Here is a 13,127-nt window from a genome sequence, read left to right on the forward strand (position 1 = left end):
CGGTGCCTTGGTTCAGGCACCGAGTGTTCCACTGCCCGCTCAGCTAGCTAGAGGTGGAGGTAGAGGTATTAGAGGTGGAGGTCAGGCCGCTAGAGGTAGAGGCCAGCCTGCAGCAGGCCGTCCTAGAGATGTAGTTCTGAGTGGTGGGGCCCAGCCCTGATGTTATGCTCTTCCAGCCAGGCTTGAGGCTGAGGCTTCCGATGCAGTTATCACAGGTATTGTTCTGGTTTGTAGTAGGGATGCTTCAGTTCTATTTGATCCAGGATCTACATACTCCTATATGTCATCTTATTTTGCACCGTATCTGGTCATGCCTAGTGATTCATTGAGTGCTCCTGTATATGTGTCTACATCGGTGGGTGATTCTATTATGGTAGATCGTGTCCATCGTTAATGTATAGTTGTGATTGGGGGTATTGAGACTCGAGTAGATTTGTTACTTCTGGACATGGTTGATTTTGATGTCATATTGGGGATGGACGGTTATCACCTTACCATGCTATCTTGGACTGTCATGCCAAGACTGTGACCTTAGCCTTACCGGGGATGCCTCGTTTAGAGTGGAGAGGAACTCCTGGTCATTCTACCCGTAGTGTTATCTTATATATGAAGGCTCGGAAAATGGTCAAGAAGGGGTGTTCGGCCTATTTAGCATATGTTTGTGATTCTAGTGCTGAGGTTCCTTCTATGGATTTTGTGCCTGTAGTTCGTAAGTTTGCTGAGATATTCCCTTAAGACCTGCCGGGTATGCCACCCGACAGGGATATTGACTTCTGCATTGATTTGGCTCCGGGCACTCAGCCCATTTCTATTCCGCCATATCGTATGGCCCCGCCTGAGTTAAAAAAATTGAAGGATCAGTTGCAAGACTTGCTTGATAAAGGCTTAATTAGACATAGTATCTCGCCTTGGGGTGCGCCGGTGCTGTTTGTCAAGAAGAAGGACAGATCGATGAGAATGTGTATAGATTACCAGCAGTTGAACAAGGTTACAATCAAGAATAAGTATCCATTACCGAGGATTGATGATTTGTTTGATCAGCTTCAGGGTTCCAAGGTATTTTCAAAGATTGACTTGAGATCTGGCTACCATCAGTTGAAGATTAGGGCATCCGATGTCCCTAAGACAGCTTTCCGCACTCGGTACGGGCATTATGAATTCTTGGTGATGTCATTCGGGTTGACAAATGCCCCAACAGCTTTTATAGATTTGATGAACCGAGTGTTCAAGCCTTACTTGGATTCGTTCGTGATACTCTTCATTGATGATATTTTGATCTATTCCCGCAGCCGGGAGGAGCACGAGCAGCATCTGAGAGTGGTTCTTCAGACTTTGAGAGGTAGTCAGTTGTATGCTAAATTTTCGAAGTGTGATTTTTGGTTCAGTTGCTTTCTTGGGTCATGTTGTTTCAGTAGAGGGTATTTAAGTAGATCCGAAGAAGATAGAGGCAGTTAAGAACTCGCCTAGACCCGCATCAACTACAGAGATCCGGAGTTTCTTGGGTTTGGCAGGTTATTATCGTCGGTTTGTGGGGGGGTTTCATCTATTGCAGGCCCGATGACCAGGTTGACCTAGAAGGGTTCCCAGTTCAGGTGGTCGGACGAGTGCGAGGCGAGCTTTCAGAAGCTCAAGACAGCTTTGACTACAGCGCCAGTGTTGGTTTTGCCCACAGGTTCAGGGCCATATACAGTTTATTGTGGGCATCTCGTATGGGACTTGGTGCGGTGTTGATGCAGGATGGCAAGGTCACTGCTTATGCTTTGCGTTAGTTGAAGATTCATGAAAAGAACTATCTGGTTCATGATTTGGAGTTAGCAGCCATTGTTCACGCATTGAAGATTTGGAGGCATTACTTATATGGCGTGTCATGTGAGGTGTTCACGGATCACAAGAGTTTGCAATACTTGTTCAAGCAGAAGGAGCTAAATTTGAGGCAGAGAAGGTGGTTGGAGCTATTAAAGGACTATGATATCACCATCTTGTATCATCCGGGAAAGACCAATGTGGTGGCCGATGCTTTGAGGAGGAAGTCAGCCAGTATGGGCAGTCTAGAGTATATTTCGGTCGGTGAGAGACCGTTTGCTTTGGATGTTCAGGCTTTGGCCAATTAGTTCGTGACATTGGATGTTTCTGAGCCCAGCCGTGTGTTAGCTTGCACAGTCGCTCGTTCTTCTTTATTGGAGCATATCTGAGATAGGAAGTATGATGATCCTCATTTGTGTATCCTTAGGGACACGGTGCAGCACGGTGGTGCCACGCGGGTTACATTAGGAGATGATGGAGTTTTGAGGCTGCAGGGTCAAGTTTGTGTGCCTAACGTAGATGGGCTTCGAGAGTTGATTTTAGAGGAGGCCCATAGTTCCCGGTACTTTATTCATCAGAGCGCCGCTAAGATGGATCAGGATTTGCGGCAGTATTATTGGTGGAGGAGGATGAAGAAGGATATTGTTGCATATGTGGCTCGCTGTTTGAATTGTCAGCAGGTAAAATACGAGCATCAGAGACCTGGTGGTTTGTTCCAGAAGGTTGAGATTCCTGAGCGAAAGTGGGAGCATATCACTTTGGACTTCATTGTTGGATTCCCACGGACTTAGAGGAAGTTCGATGCAGTGAGGGTTATTGTTGATAGGCTAACCAAGTCAGCACATTTCATTCAAGTGGCAATCTCATATTCTTCCGAGAGGTTAGCTGAGATCAATATCCGGGAGATTGTTCGTCTTTATGGTGTGCCCGTAGCTATCATTTCGGACCGAGGTACGCAATTTACCTCACATTTCTGGAGAGCAGTTCAGCGTGAGTTGGGCACACGAGTCGAGTTGAGCACATCATCTCATCTTCAGACGGACGGGCAATCCGAGCGTACTATTCAGATTATAGAGGATATGCTCCAAGCTTCTGTCATTGACTTTGGAGGCTCGTGAGATCAGTTTTTGCCTTTAGTAGAGTTTTCCTACAACAACAGCTACCAGCCGAGCATCCAGATGGCTCCTTATGAGGCTTTATATGGTAGGCAGTGTCTGTCGCCGGTTGGATGGTTTGAGCCGGGAGAGGCTCGGTTGTTAGGTACGAATCTAGTACAGGATGCCTTGGACAAGGTCAGGATCATTCAGGATAGGCTTCATACAGCTCAGTCCAGGCAAAAGAGTTATGCCAACCGTAAGGTTCATGATTTGGCATTCATGGTCAGTGAGCGGGTGTTGCTTCGGGTGTCGCCTATGAAGGGCGTGATGAGATTTGGAAAGAAGGGCAAGCTTAGCCCTAGGTTCATTGGCCCGTTTGAGATTCTTTATCGAGTAGGAGAGGTGGATTACAGACTTGCGTTGCCGCCAAGCTTATCAGCCGTGCATCTAGTGTTTTATGTGTCCATGCTTCGGAAGTATCACGGCGATCCATCCCACGTGTTAGATTTCAGCACTGTCCAGTCGGACAAGGGCTTATCCTATGAGGAAAAGCCGGTAGCTATTCTAGACCAGCAGATTCGTCAATTGAGATCGAAGAGTTTTCCTTCTGTTCGTGTTCAGTAGAGAGGTCAGCATCTTGAGGCATCGACCTGGGAGTCTGATCCCCATCTTTTCCCCGACTCAGGTACTTCCTTCTTGTGTCCGTTCGAGGACGAACAGTTATTTTAAAGGTGGAGAATGTGATGACCCAAAAGGTCATCACTTGTTTTAGAAATAAATTCTGTGTTCCGAGGCATTAAAAACCTCTTTTCGTCCTACCTTGATTTGCGTGTGCTGTTCGGGCGCGTATCCGGAAAGCCATTATGTGAAAATCTGTGAAAAATGATAAATTTTGCTTTTAAAATGAATTTAAGTTGACTTCGGTCAACATTTTGGGTAAACGGACTCGGACCCGTGATTTGACGGTCCTGGAGGGTCCGTAGGAAAATATGGGACTTGGGCGTATGCCCGGAATCGAATTTCGAGGTCCCAAGCCCGAGAAATGAATTTTTAAAGAAAATTGTTTTCTCGAATATATATGAGTTTTTGGAAATGAAATATGTTTGAATTTGATGGTATCAGGCTCGTACTTTGGTTCCGGAGCCTGGTACAGGTCTTATATGTGATTTAAGTCGAGCTTGTAAAATTTGGTAAGAAACGGAGGTCATATGACGTGATTTGGAACCTTAGTTGTAAATTTTGAAACTTTGAAAGTCCTTGAGGTTTTCTTTGATTTTGATGCTAAATTCATAGTTATTGATGTTATTTTGATGATTTGATTGCACGAGCAAGTCTGTATGATGTGATTTGATTGCACGAGCAAGTATGTACGATGTTTTTAGGTTAGTGTGCATGTTTGGTTTGGAGCCCCGAGGGCTCGGGCGAGTTTTGGATAGGCCATGTAGTGGAATTGAACTTAGGAAGTTGCAGGTTTTCAGCTGGTATGTTGCAGGTCTGCAGGCTTCGCAAATGCAAAGCCTGGCTCGCAAATGCGACCCCGCAAACGCGAACATCTATCGCAAATGCGAAGAAGACCTGGGCTGCCTTGGTCGCAAATGCGACCTGTTCATCACAAATGTGATATCGCAAATGCAAAAGGTCCATCGCAAATGCGAAGTGGACCGGATTTCCTTCAGTGTCGCAAATGCGACAAAATCTTCGCAGTTGCGAAGTTAACAGGTTCTGAAGGGTTCGCAATTGCAAACCCTGGTTGCAATTGCGACATCTCCGACCTGCAAATTCATGACTTAGCCGAAAATCTTTCATTTTTCAAACTCTTTCAAAACATAAACTCTCTTGGGCGATTTTCCGAAGAAAAGTTCTTCTCCAAATCGATTATACAAGCGAATTGGTGGTGGAAACAAGAGGTAAAGCGGTAGTTGAGGCTTGAATTTCGTTCGTAGCATCGAGATAAGTGTTTGGTCTAACCTTAGCTTGAGGGATTATGATTCGTGTCTTATTTTCTATGTGTTAATTGTTGAGTACGACGTATGGGCATGGTGACGAGTATCTATACATCGGTGTCAAGCATGCCCCTAAGTCTTATATTATGATTAATGTGACTCCGTTTCGTATTGTTCATGCCTTCTGTGATGATTTCTATTGTTGAACAAGGCTTGAGAAAGTAATATTGGTAATTGATCATTGAAGAGCGTTGGCTCACGTTGTAAGATGATTTGTGGAAGTATTATTGGCAATTGAACATTTTAGAGCATTGGCTCAAGTTGTGAAGTAAATGTGAAAAGAGAAGAGGATTATGATATTGTCTCCCTTGCCGGGATGTTATTGTTTTTAATATTATCTCCCTTGCCTGGATGTTATTGCTTTTGATATTGTTTCCCTTGCCGGGATAGTATTGTTGTACTACTGTTCCCTTGCCGGGATTTTATTGTGATTTATTGATCCCCTTTCCCTAATTGCTTTGTGATTGTTGCTTGGGTAAGGAAGAGTGTAAAGCATGAAGGGTGATGCCGTGCACGATATTTGTGAGAGAGTGTTAACGCACGAAGGGTGATGCGGTGCCGCACGATATACAATTCCATGCTTTTATGAGTGATAATGCACGAAGGATCATTCTGTGCCATGATTATGTGAGGTAAAAGCAAGAAGGGTGATGCTGTGCCGATTATATTGATTCTTATGGTGAGGACGAGAGTAAAAGCATGAAGGGTGATGCCGTGCACTTGTCTTTGATTTTCCTGATTCTTGCTGATAATTGAGTTATGGTGTTCTTTACGTTTATTTACTGATTTTCTGTCGTTACTTGATTTTATTGTGATGTTATTGATTCTCTTGCCCCAAATTGCTTTGTGATTGTTGCTTGGGTGAGGAAGAGTGTAAAGCACGAAGGGTGATCCCGTGCACAATATTTGTGAGAGAGCGTTAAAGCACGAAGGGTGATGCCATGCATGTTATTTGTGAGATATAGTGTTAAAGTACGAAGGGTGATGTCGTGCACTTGTCTTTGATTTCCTGATTTTTATTGATAACTGAGTTATGGTTTCTCTACCTTTAACTGTGGGTTTTCTGTTGATACTTGTTGTACCCCGCACCATGATTCCCCCTCCCTATCTTTAATTGTGAAGTTCTGCCTTTATTTTTCCGTTGTATATGATTTAACTGCACAGGTTTATTTGTTAGTCTGGTCCTAGCCTCGTCACTACTTCGTCGAGATTAGGCTAGGAACTTACTAGCACATGGGGTTGGTTGTGCTGATTTTACACTCTGCACTGTGTCTAGATCCCAGTGATGCAGCTTTTGGACCACTGTGAGGTTGCTGCCTTCAGTCCAACAGGCGACCCGAGGGAGTCCTGCTGGTGTCCGCAGGCCCTAGCGTCTCCTTCTATCTTTTTATTCTGTTTCTTTCATGTAAACCAGAGACAGCGTTGTATTAATCTTTCAGACCTATATTTGTAGTATTCCTAGACAGTCTGTGAAATAGTGACACCAGTTCTGGGTAGTCTATGTTTATTGAATTGTATTGGTAATATTTAAATGGTTATATTTTGTTCTTCCGCTTATTAAATTCCGTTGTTTATAAAATGTTGGTTCTTAATTGCTAAAGGATTAAAATGGGAAAAAGGTAAATAATTCAAATGGTTGGCTTGCCTAGCTTTCACTAGTAGGCGCCATCATGACTCCCGAGGGTGGAAAATCCGGATCGTGACAGATGCCCTCAGAGGCTTGATGATGTTATGTAAGTACAGACCTATGCATTACATGATATTTATAAGCATATACATGACATTATAAATATTTCATGATTTACAGAGCTATCCAGACATACAAGTTAAGTCCTTTACTCCATGTTTCTTCCATGTCCTTTATATATACTTATTTACATGCCTTACATACTCAGTACATTATTCGTACTGACGTCCTTTTGTTGGGGATGTTGCATTCATGCCTGCAGGTATAGATAATCAGTTTGACGAGCCCTCATAGTAGACGAGATTGGAATTCAGTGAAGGATCGGTAAGAATCCATCTCATTCGGAGTGCAGCCGACTCTATGTGTCATCGTGTCAGAATTTTGCTACAGACTTACAGGTAGGCCGGTACCCTATCCCATTTGATGTCAATTAATCTTAGAGGCTTTGTAGACAGAGGTTCAGTTTGTACAGTATGTTAGAGGCCTTGACAGCCTATATGTAATGTTTTAAGAAAGATAGTTTATTGATATAGTTTTGCCCACTTACAGTTGTACATTCGGAGTGCAGCCGACTCTATGTGTCATCGTGTCAGAATTTTGCTACAGACTTACAGGTAGGCCGGTACCCTATCCCATTTGATGTCAATTAATCTTAGAGGCTTTGCAGACAGAGGTTCAGTTTGTACAGTATGTTAGAGGCCTTGACAGCCTATATGTAATGTTTTAAGAAAGATAGTTTATTGATATAGTTTTGCCCACTTACAGTTGTACATTATAAGTTGTGGCCATGTAGGCCCATGATAGTTACAAAAGGAATGGGTTCGGCTAACTCGACCTATGTAGGTTCTAGTTTTGGTCGAACGATCTTGAGTTACAGAGTGGTTCGCTCGGGCCAGCACGACACCGTGTGCCACCCACGCCTCCCCAGGTTTGGGGCGTGACAAAGTGGTATCAGAGCGGGTCGTGTCCTAGGAAGTCGACAAAGCCGTGCCTAGTAGAGTCGCACTTATGGGTGTGTTGCGCGCCACATTTATAATTGAGAGGCTATAGGGTATTTAGGAAATGTTACCCTTCTTTTGTTTCCAGATTGTGCCATAGAGCTGAGTCGTAAGAAGTCAGTATGAAGCTTTTCGCCAGATTTTGTATGCACCAGGTACCGGTATTACATTAAAGCTCTAGGGCATAATGTGGAAAGGAAGTTATAAAAGAAACATAAGATACGATGCGAGATTGAAAGGTAAGTAAGGTAAAGGTGAAGAAGATACAAGTTACTCAAGCACAAAAGGTTGTGAATTGTCACGACTTCAGATATGGTTTTAGTTTAATTACAGAAGAGACCCTGGTGATTAACATCCGAGGGCGAATGTTCTAAAGGGGGGAAGGATGTACCACCCATAAGTTTAACAACTTTGATACCGTTATATATATATATATATATATATATATATATATATATATATATATATATATATATAATATATATATATTATTATATATATATATATATATATATATATATATATTATATTATTTTGAATGGAACATTTTTGTAAAGAAAAAAACGATTTGAAAAAAATAATTTTATATAGTTATTAATATTACTACTTTCGAATATGTTTTAAATTATACACATAATATGAGAAATTTTTGTGAGATTTTCTTTATTGTAAAGATATGAATAATTTTTTTTACAAGAAAAGAAGGTTATCCCTTTTTTTTAATCATTTTAAGGATTAAACATACGAAAATTTGCACTCTTTATATGAGATTAGGAAAATTAGAAGTTGAGAATATATATGTATTTATACATGGATGTTTTAATAAAATAATAGTATATGTATTAAGTTTATATGGTACCACATGACCATGATAGTAAAATATATAAAGTGTGTTAAAAGTGAGTAGTATATTAAGTAATTTAAGATAATTAGTTAATTATTGGTTAGTGTGAAATTAACAAGTTAATTAAGGAAATTGTGGATAAGCTTAATAGCCAAAAAAACGTGGCAGCCACTTAATAATACTTGGTGACTCTTAAGCTTTCATACAAGTTGTCAAAATTGCAAAACATATAGTAGAATTTTACATTTCCTAGGTGTAAAGACTCCAATAAAGCTCACTTGCTTTGTTTTGCTGAGATAAGTACATAATTTGAAAATCAAGGCATTTAAAAGGAGAGTGGCGTGTATTGTCTTGAAGTTGATCTTCTAATCAATCTTGTGGTATGTTTCAAATAAACATAGGAGGGAGGCTATGCGTCTGGTGTTGACCATTTCTCTTTTTAGCACCTAATTATTGCCTGAATATTATGATTTTGAAGGATACATCTTTTCAATTCTGTCCCCCAAAAAAAATCAAACTTTTTTTTTATTCTTCGAAAAATCCATCTCCTTGACAATTTAGTGGACACCCACCAAGCATAATCCTCAATTTTGTCGTAAAAATCCAATCTTTTTCACATCTCTGAAGTATTTTGCAAATGAATGTTACTCTAATTCAATTTCAAAAACTACAAGACTGGACCTTTTCTCGGTTTCTTGCTTGATTATGGGAGAAGAACTATTTGAGAGGTTAAGTGTGTGCTGACAAGGTTTGGAATATTGGCTATGGAGTTTTGGTAACCAATTAATAGAATACAAGACACTACAACCAGATGTGAAGTTTTACACATTAGCGACGTGATTGCTTCGAGCTTTTCATACGACTTATCCCGTATTTCGTCGCAATTAACGTGTGTTAGAGGGATTGTCAAGAGAATCGGCTCAGGTAAGGCTATCCCTTCTCTTTTTTTGGCATGATCTATACGTCACAAACAAAACGAGCAAATGCACAATTTCCATAAATGACTCTATTCATAGAAATACTAGGGGTGTCTATATTCTTGATTCCCTATGTGAATTATTATATCTTCTGTTCATGGGTCTAAAAAAATACGTATTTGATAAAGTTTATGTGAAAGGCATATTGATTCTTTATGGCATTCCGAGAAAATCTTATTAACATATTTATTATGCATTTCATGCATTTATATATGTACATTGATCCATGACCAGATGGCATTATATACGCGTATATATGTAGTTAAATGGGATATGGAAAAAGGTTACGGCATTATATACGCACCACCACCTGATCAGCTGGTATACGTTGATGATTTTGCCCACAGTGGCTAAGATGATATGATGGGATGCCCTCATAGGCTTGACGATGTTATGTAAGTACAGACCTATGCATTACATGACATTTATACGCATATGCATGACATTATAAATATTTCATGATTTACAGAGCTATCCAGACATACAAGTTGAGTCCTTTACTCCATGTTTCTTCCATGTCCTTTATATATACTTATTTACATGTCTTACATACTCAGTACATTATTCGTACTGACGCCCTTTTGTTGGGTACGCTGCCTTCATGCCTGCAGGTATAGATAATCAGTTTGACCAGCCTTCATAGTAGACGAGATTAGAATTCAGCGAAGGATGGGTAAGACTCCATCTCACTCGGAGTGCAGCCGACTCTATGTGTCATCGTGCCAGAATTTTGCTACAGACCTACAGGTAGGCCGGTACCCTATCCCATTTGATGTCAATTATTCTTATAGGCTTTGTAGACAAAGGTTCAGTTTGTACAGTATGTCAGAGGCCTTGACGGCTCATATGTATTGATGTTTTAAGAAAGATAGTTTATTGATACAGTGTTTCCCACTTACAGTTGTACATTATAAGTTGTGGCCATGTGGGCCCATGATAGTTACAAAAGGAATGAGTTCAGCTAACTCAACCTATGTAGGTTCTAGTTTTGGTCGAACGATCATGAGTTACAGAGTGGTTCTCCTGGGCCAGCACGGCACCGGGTGCCAGTCACGCCTCCCCAGGTTTGGGGTGTGACACAAATGAACTGTGTTTTCGCAATTTGCATAAAAGGTTCGCAATTGCGAATGAACAGTGTCGCACCAGGAAATAGCAAAACCCAAACTTCTCCAAAATGATCTGAAACTACCTTGAAACTCATCCAGAACCTCCCAGACACAAACCATATATGAATTTCAATCATAATACACGCTACGGACCTGCTCGCGCACTCAAATTACAGAAAAGATGTCGTCTTAATCCGATATTGACAATGGTCAAACTCCCAAATTTCTTAACTTTACTAGTCTCTCAACCAAAGATCCAAAAATACACCCAAGCCCCGCGGGACTCCAAACCAAAAGTGCACACCGGTCTAAAAACATCATATGAACTTTCTCGCGCTATCAAATCGCCAAAATAACACCTAAAACTATGAATTGAACACCAAATCAAATAATATTTTCAAAAAATCTTTGAAATCTCTATTTTTACCATCGCGCGTCCGAATCACGTTAAACCGACTTCGTTTCCCACTAAAATTTACAGATAAGTCAAAAATATTATATTGGACCTGTACCGGGCTTCGAACCAAAATACAGACCCGATACTAACGAGATCAAACATCAAAAATTTCTTAAAGACAAATAAATTTTTAGATTTTCAACAAAAATTCATAACTCGGGATAGGGATCTCCGAATCCGATTCCGGGCATACGCTCAGGTCTCATATTTCGATACGGACCCACCAGGACTGTTAAAATACGAGTCTAGGTCTGTTAACCAAAATATTGACCGAAGTCAACTCAAATGAGGTTTTTATGCAAAATTCCTTATTTTTATCAACTTTCAACATAATAGCTTTCCGGAAACACGTCTGGGCTGCGCATGTAAATCGAGGAGGGATAAAATAAGGTATTTAAGGCCTCATAACATAGAATTTGTTTTTAATTCATAAGATGAACTATTGGGTCATCACAATTTGAAACCTTATTACCCTCTTTACTCAAGTTTCAATTTAATTACACGGTGATATACAATTTACAAGTATATACAAATAAGTTTTAAATGAGTATTCCTTTATATTAGGAATTGAATAAGGATTATCAATTATTTCCTTATCCCTTTATACTTGCCCACCCTCTCTCTTTGTCTCTCTCTCTCTCTCTCTCTATATCTTTGTCTTCGTCTCTCTACTCTCCTTCTCTGTTTTTTTTCAATGATTCTTCATTTGATGTTCTCTATTTTTTTTTGTGTTTTCTTGTTGTATAGAGTTTTAATGGAATTCATCAATGGATTTCAATCGTTTTAACTTAGCAATTTTCTTTCATTTTGCACAATTGGTATTCAAATTGAAATTGTAAATTTTGAAGGTGTTTAGGGGTGGCAAATGGGCTGGTTGGGCTGAATTTGGGCGGGTCAAGATGGGTTAGGTTAATAAATGGGTCATTGTCCAACCCAACCCAAAGTGTACTTGGGCTAAGATGAGCTGAGTCAAGATGGGCTAAACAATGGGTCATAACCCAACCCGCCCAACTTGATCCATGTTTTAGAACTATGTTCATTTTGCATAAAAAAAACCTTTTACCTTTAAATGTGTAAGTTGAAAAAATATTGGGGATGGGGTGGGGCGGGTGAGTGATGCAGAAAAACAAAAGAACATAAAATTGAAAATACAAAAAAAAAAAAAGTAAAATTGGGGCAACTAAATGAATTTCTATATAAGTTGGGTTGAGATAACTCACGAAATTGGCCCATTCGCCAACTTGACGTGAAAAATGCCTTCCTCCATGGTCTTTGACTTTAAGAGGTATACATGCAACAACCTCCTGGATTTGTTGATCCTTCTAAGCCTACTCATCTTTGTCGCTTTCATAAGGCCATTGTTGGTCTTCGTCAAGCACAATTGGCATGCTTACAGCTTTTCTAACGGATTTCCAACTAGAAAATCCAATTCTAAGCTCTGCCTTTAGCTTGACCCCATCTGCTATCAACTATTCACCTATTTTTCAGTATGAATCGAAATCGAGGAGGACGACTAAGAATGTCCATTAAAAGGAGCGATGGGGTTGTTTTTCAAGCACGAATAGAACGATCTAAAGGGGTTGTGCAACCTAGAGAGATGGCCATATCTTTTTGATGAATGTGGTATCGAGGTTCGGTTTATTTGGAAAAGAGGTCAACTTTTGGTTTGGGTAAGTTCCATGGGTTGTATTTGGGCTGCTTAATAGGTCAGAATAGGATATAAAATATAATGGATTAACTTGGGCTCAACCCAAATTGACCCATGAGCTAAAATATTTGTAACCTAACCCATTAATCTCTGGACGGGTTAGATGGATTTGGGCTCAAATTGCCACCCCTAAAGGTGTTTTACTCTCCACCATTAATAGCCATTAAAAAGCTTTGAAACTTTGAAATTGAATTTGGGTTTTCAAAAATCATTATTTGTTTGGATTGGGTGTTGGTGCAAATAATTGGAAATATTATTTGGAGTTTATATCTCAATTTTGAGAGTGTTTTGGTGAAGATTAGACTTGATTTTGGATGAATTTCAGGTTGAAACTCGAAGAAGAAGAAGAAGAAGAAGAACACATGACATACAAAATACTTACAAAATAGTAGTAAAGTTGTATCATAATTGTATGGAAATTGTATTCTGCTGTAGCTATATATATAT

General features: G+C 40.1%; 1 long non-coding RNA gene across 1 annotated transcript in view; it reads left to right on the top strand.

The window, feature by feature from the left end:
• The window catches only part of LOC109222895, a 6,569-nt gene continuing 2,445 nt past the window's right edge, over positions 9,004-13,127 (top strand). Inside the window, exons 1-2 of the long non-coding RNA XR_002067476.1 lie at positions 9,004-9,356; positions 10,021-10,156. This is a non-coding gene — a long non-coding RNA (uncharacterized LOC109222895). The remainder of the gene's footprint in view (positions 9,357-10,020; positions 10,157-13,127) is intronic.

This window comes from Nicotiana attenuata, chromosome 2 (assembly GCF_001879085.1).
Source record: "Nicotiana attenuata strain UT chromosome 2, NIATTr2, whole genome shotgun sequence".
NCBI lineage: Eukaryota > Viridiplantae > Streptophyta > Magnoliopsida > Solanales > Solanaceae > Nicotiana > Nicotiana attenuata.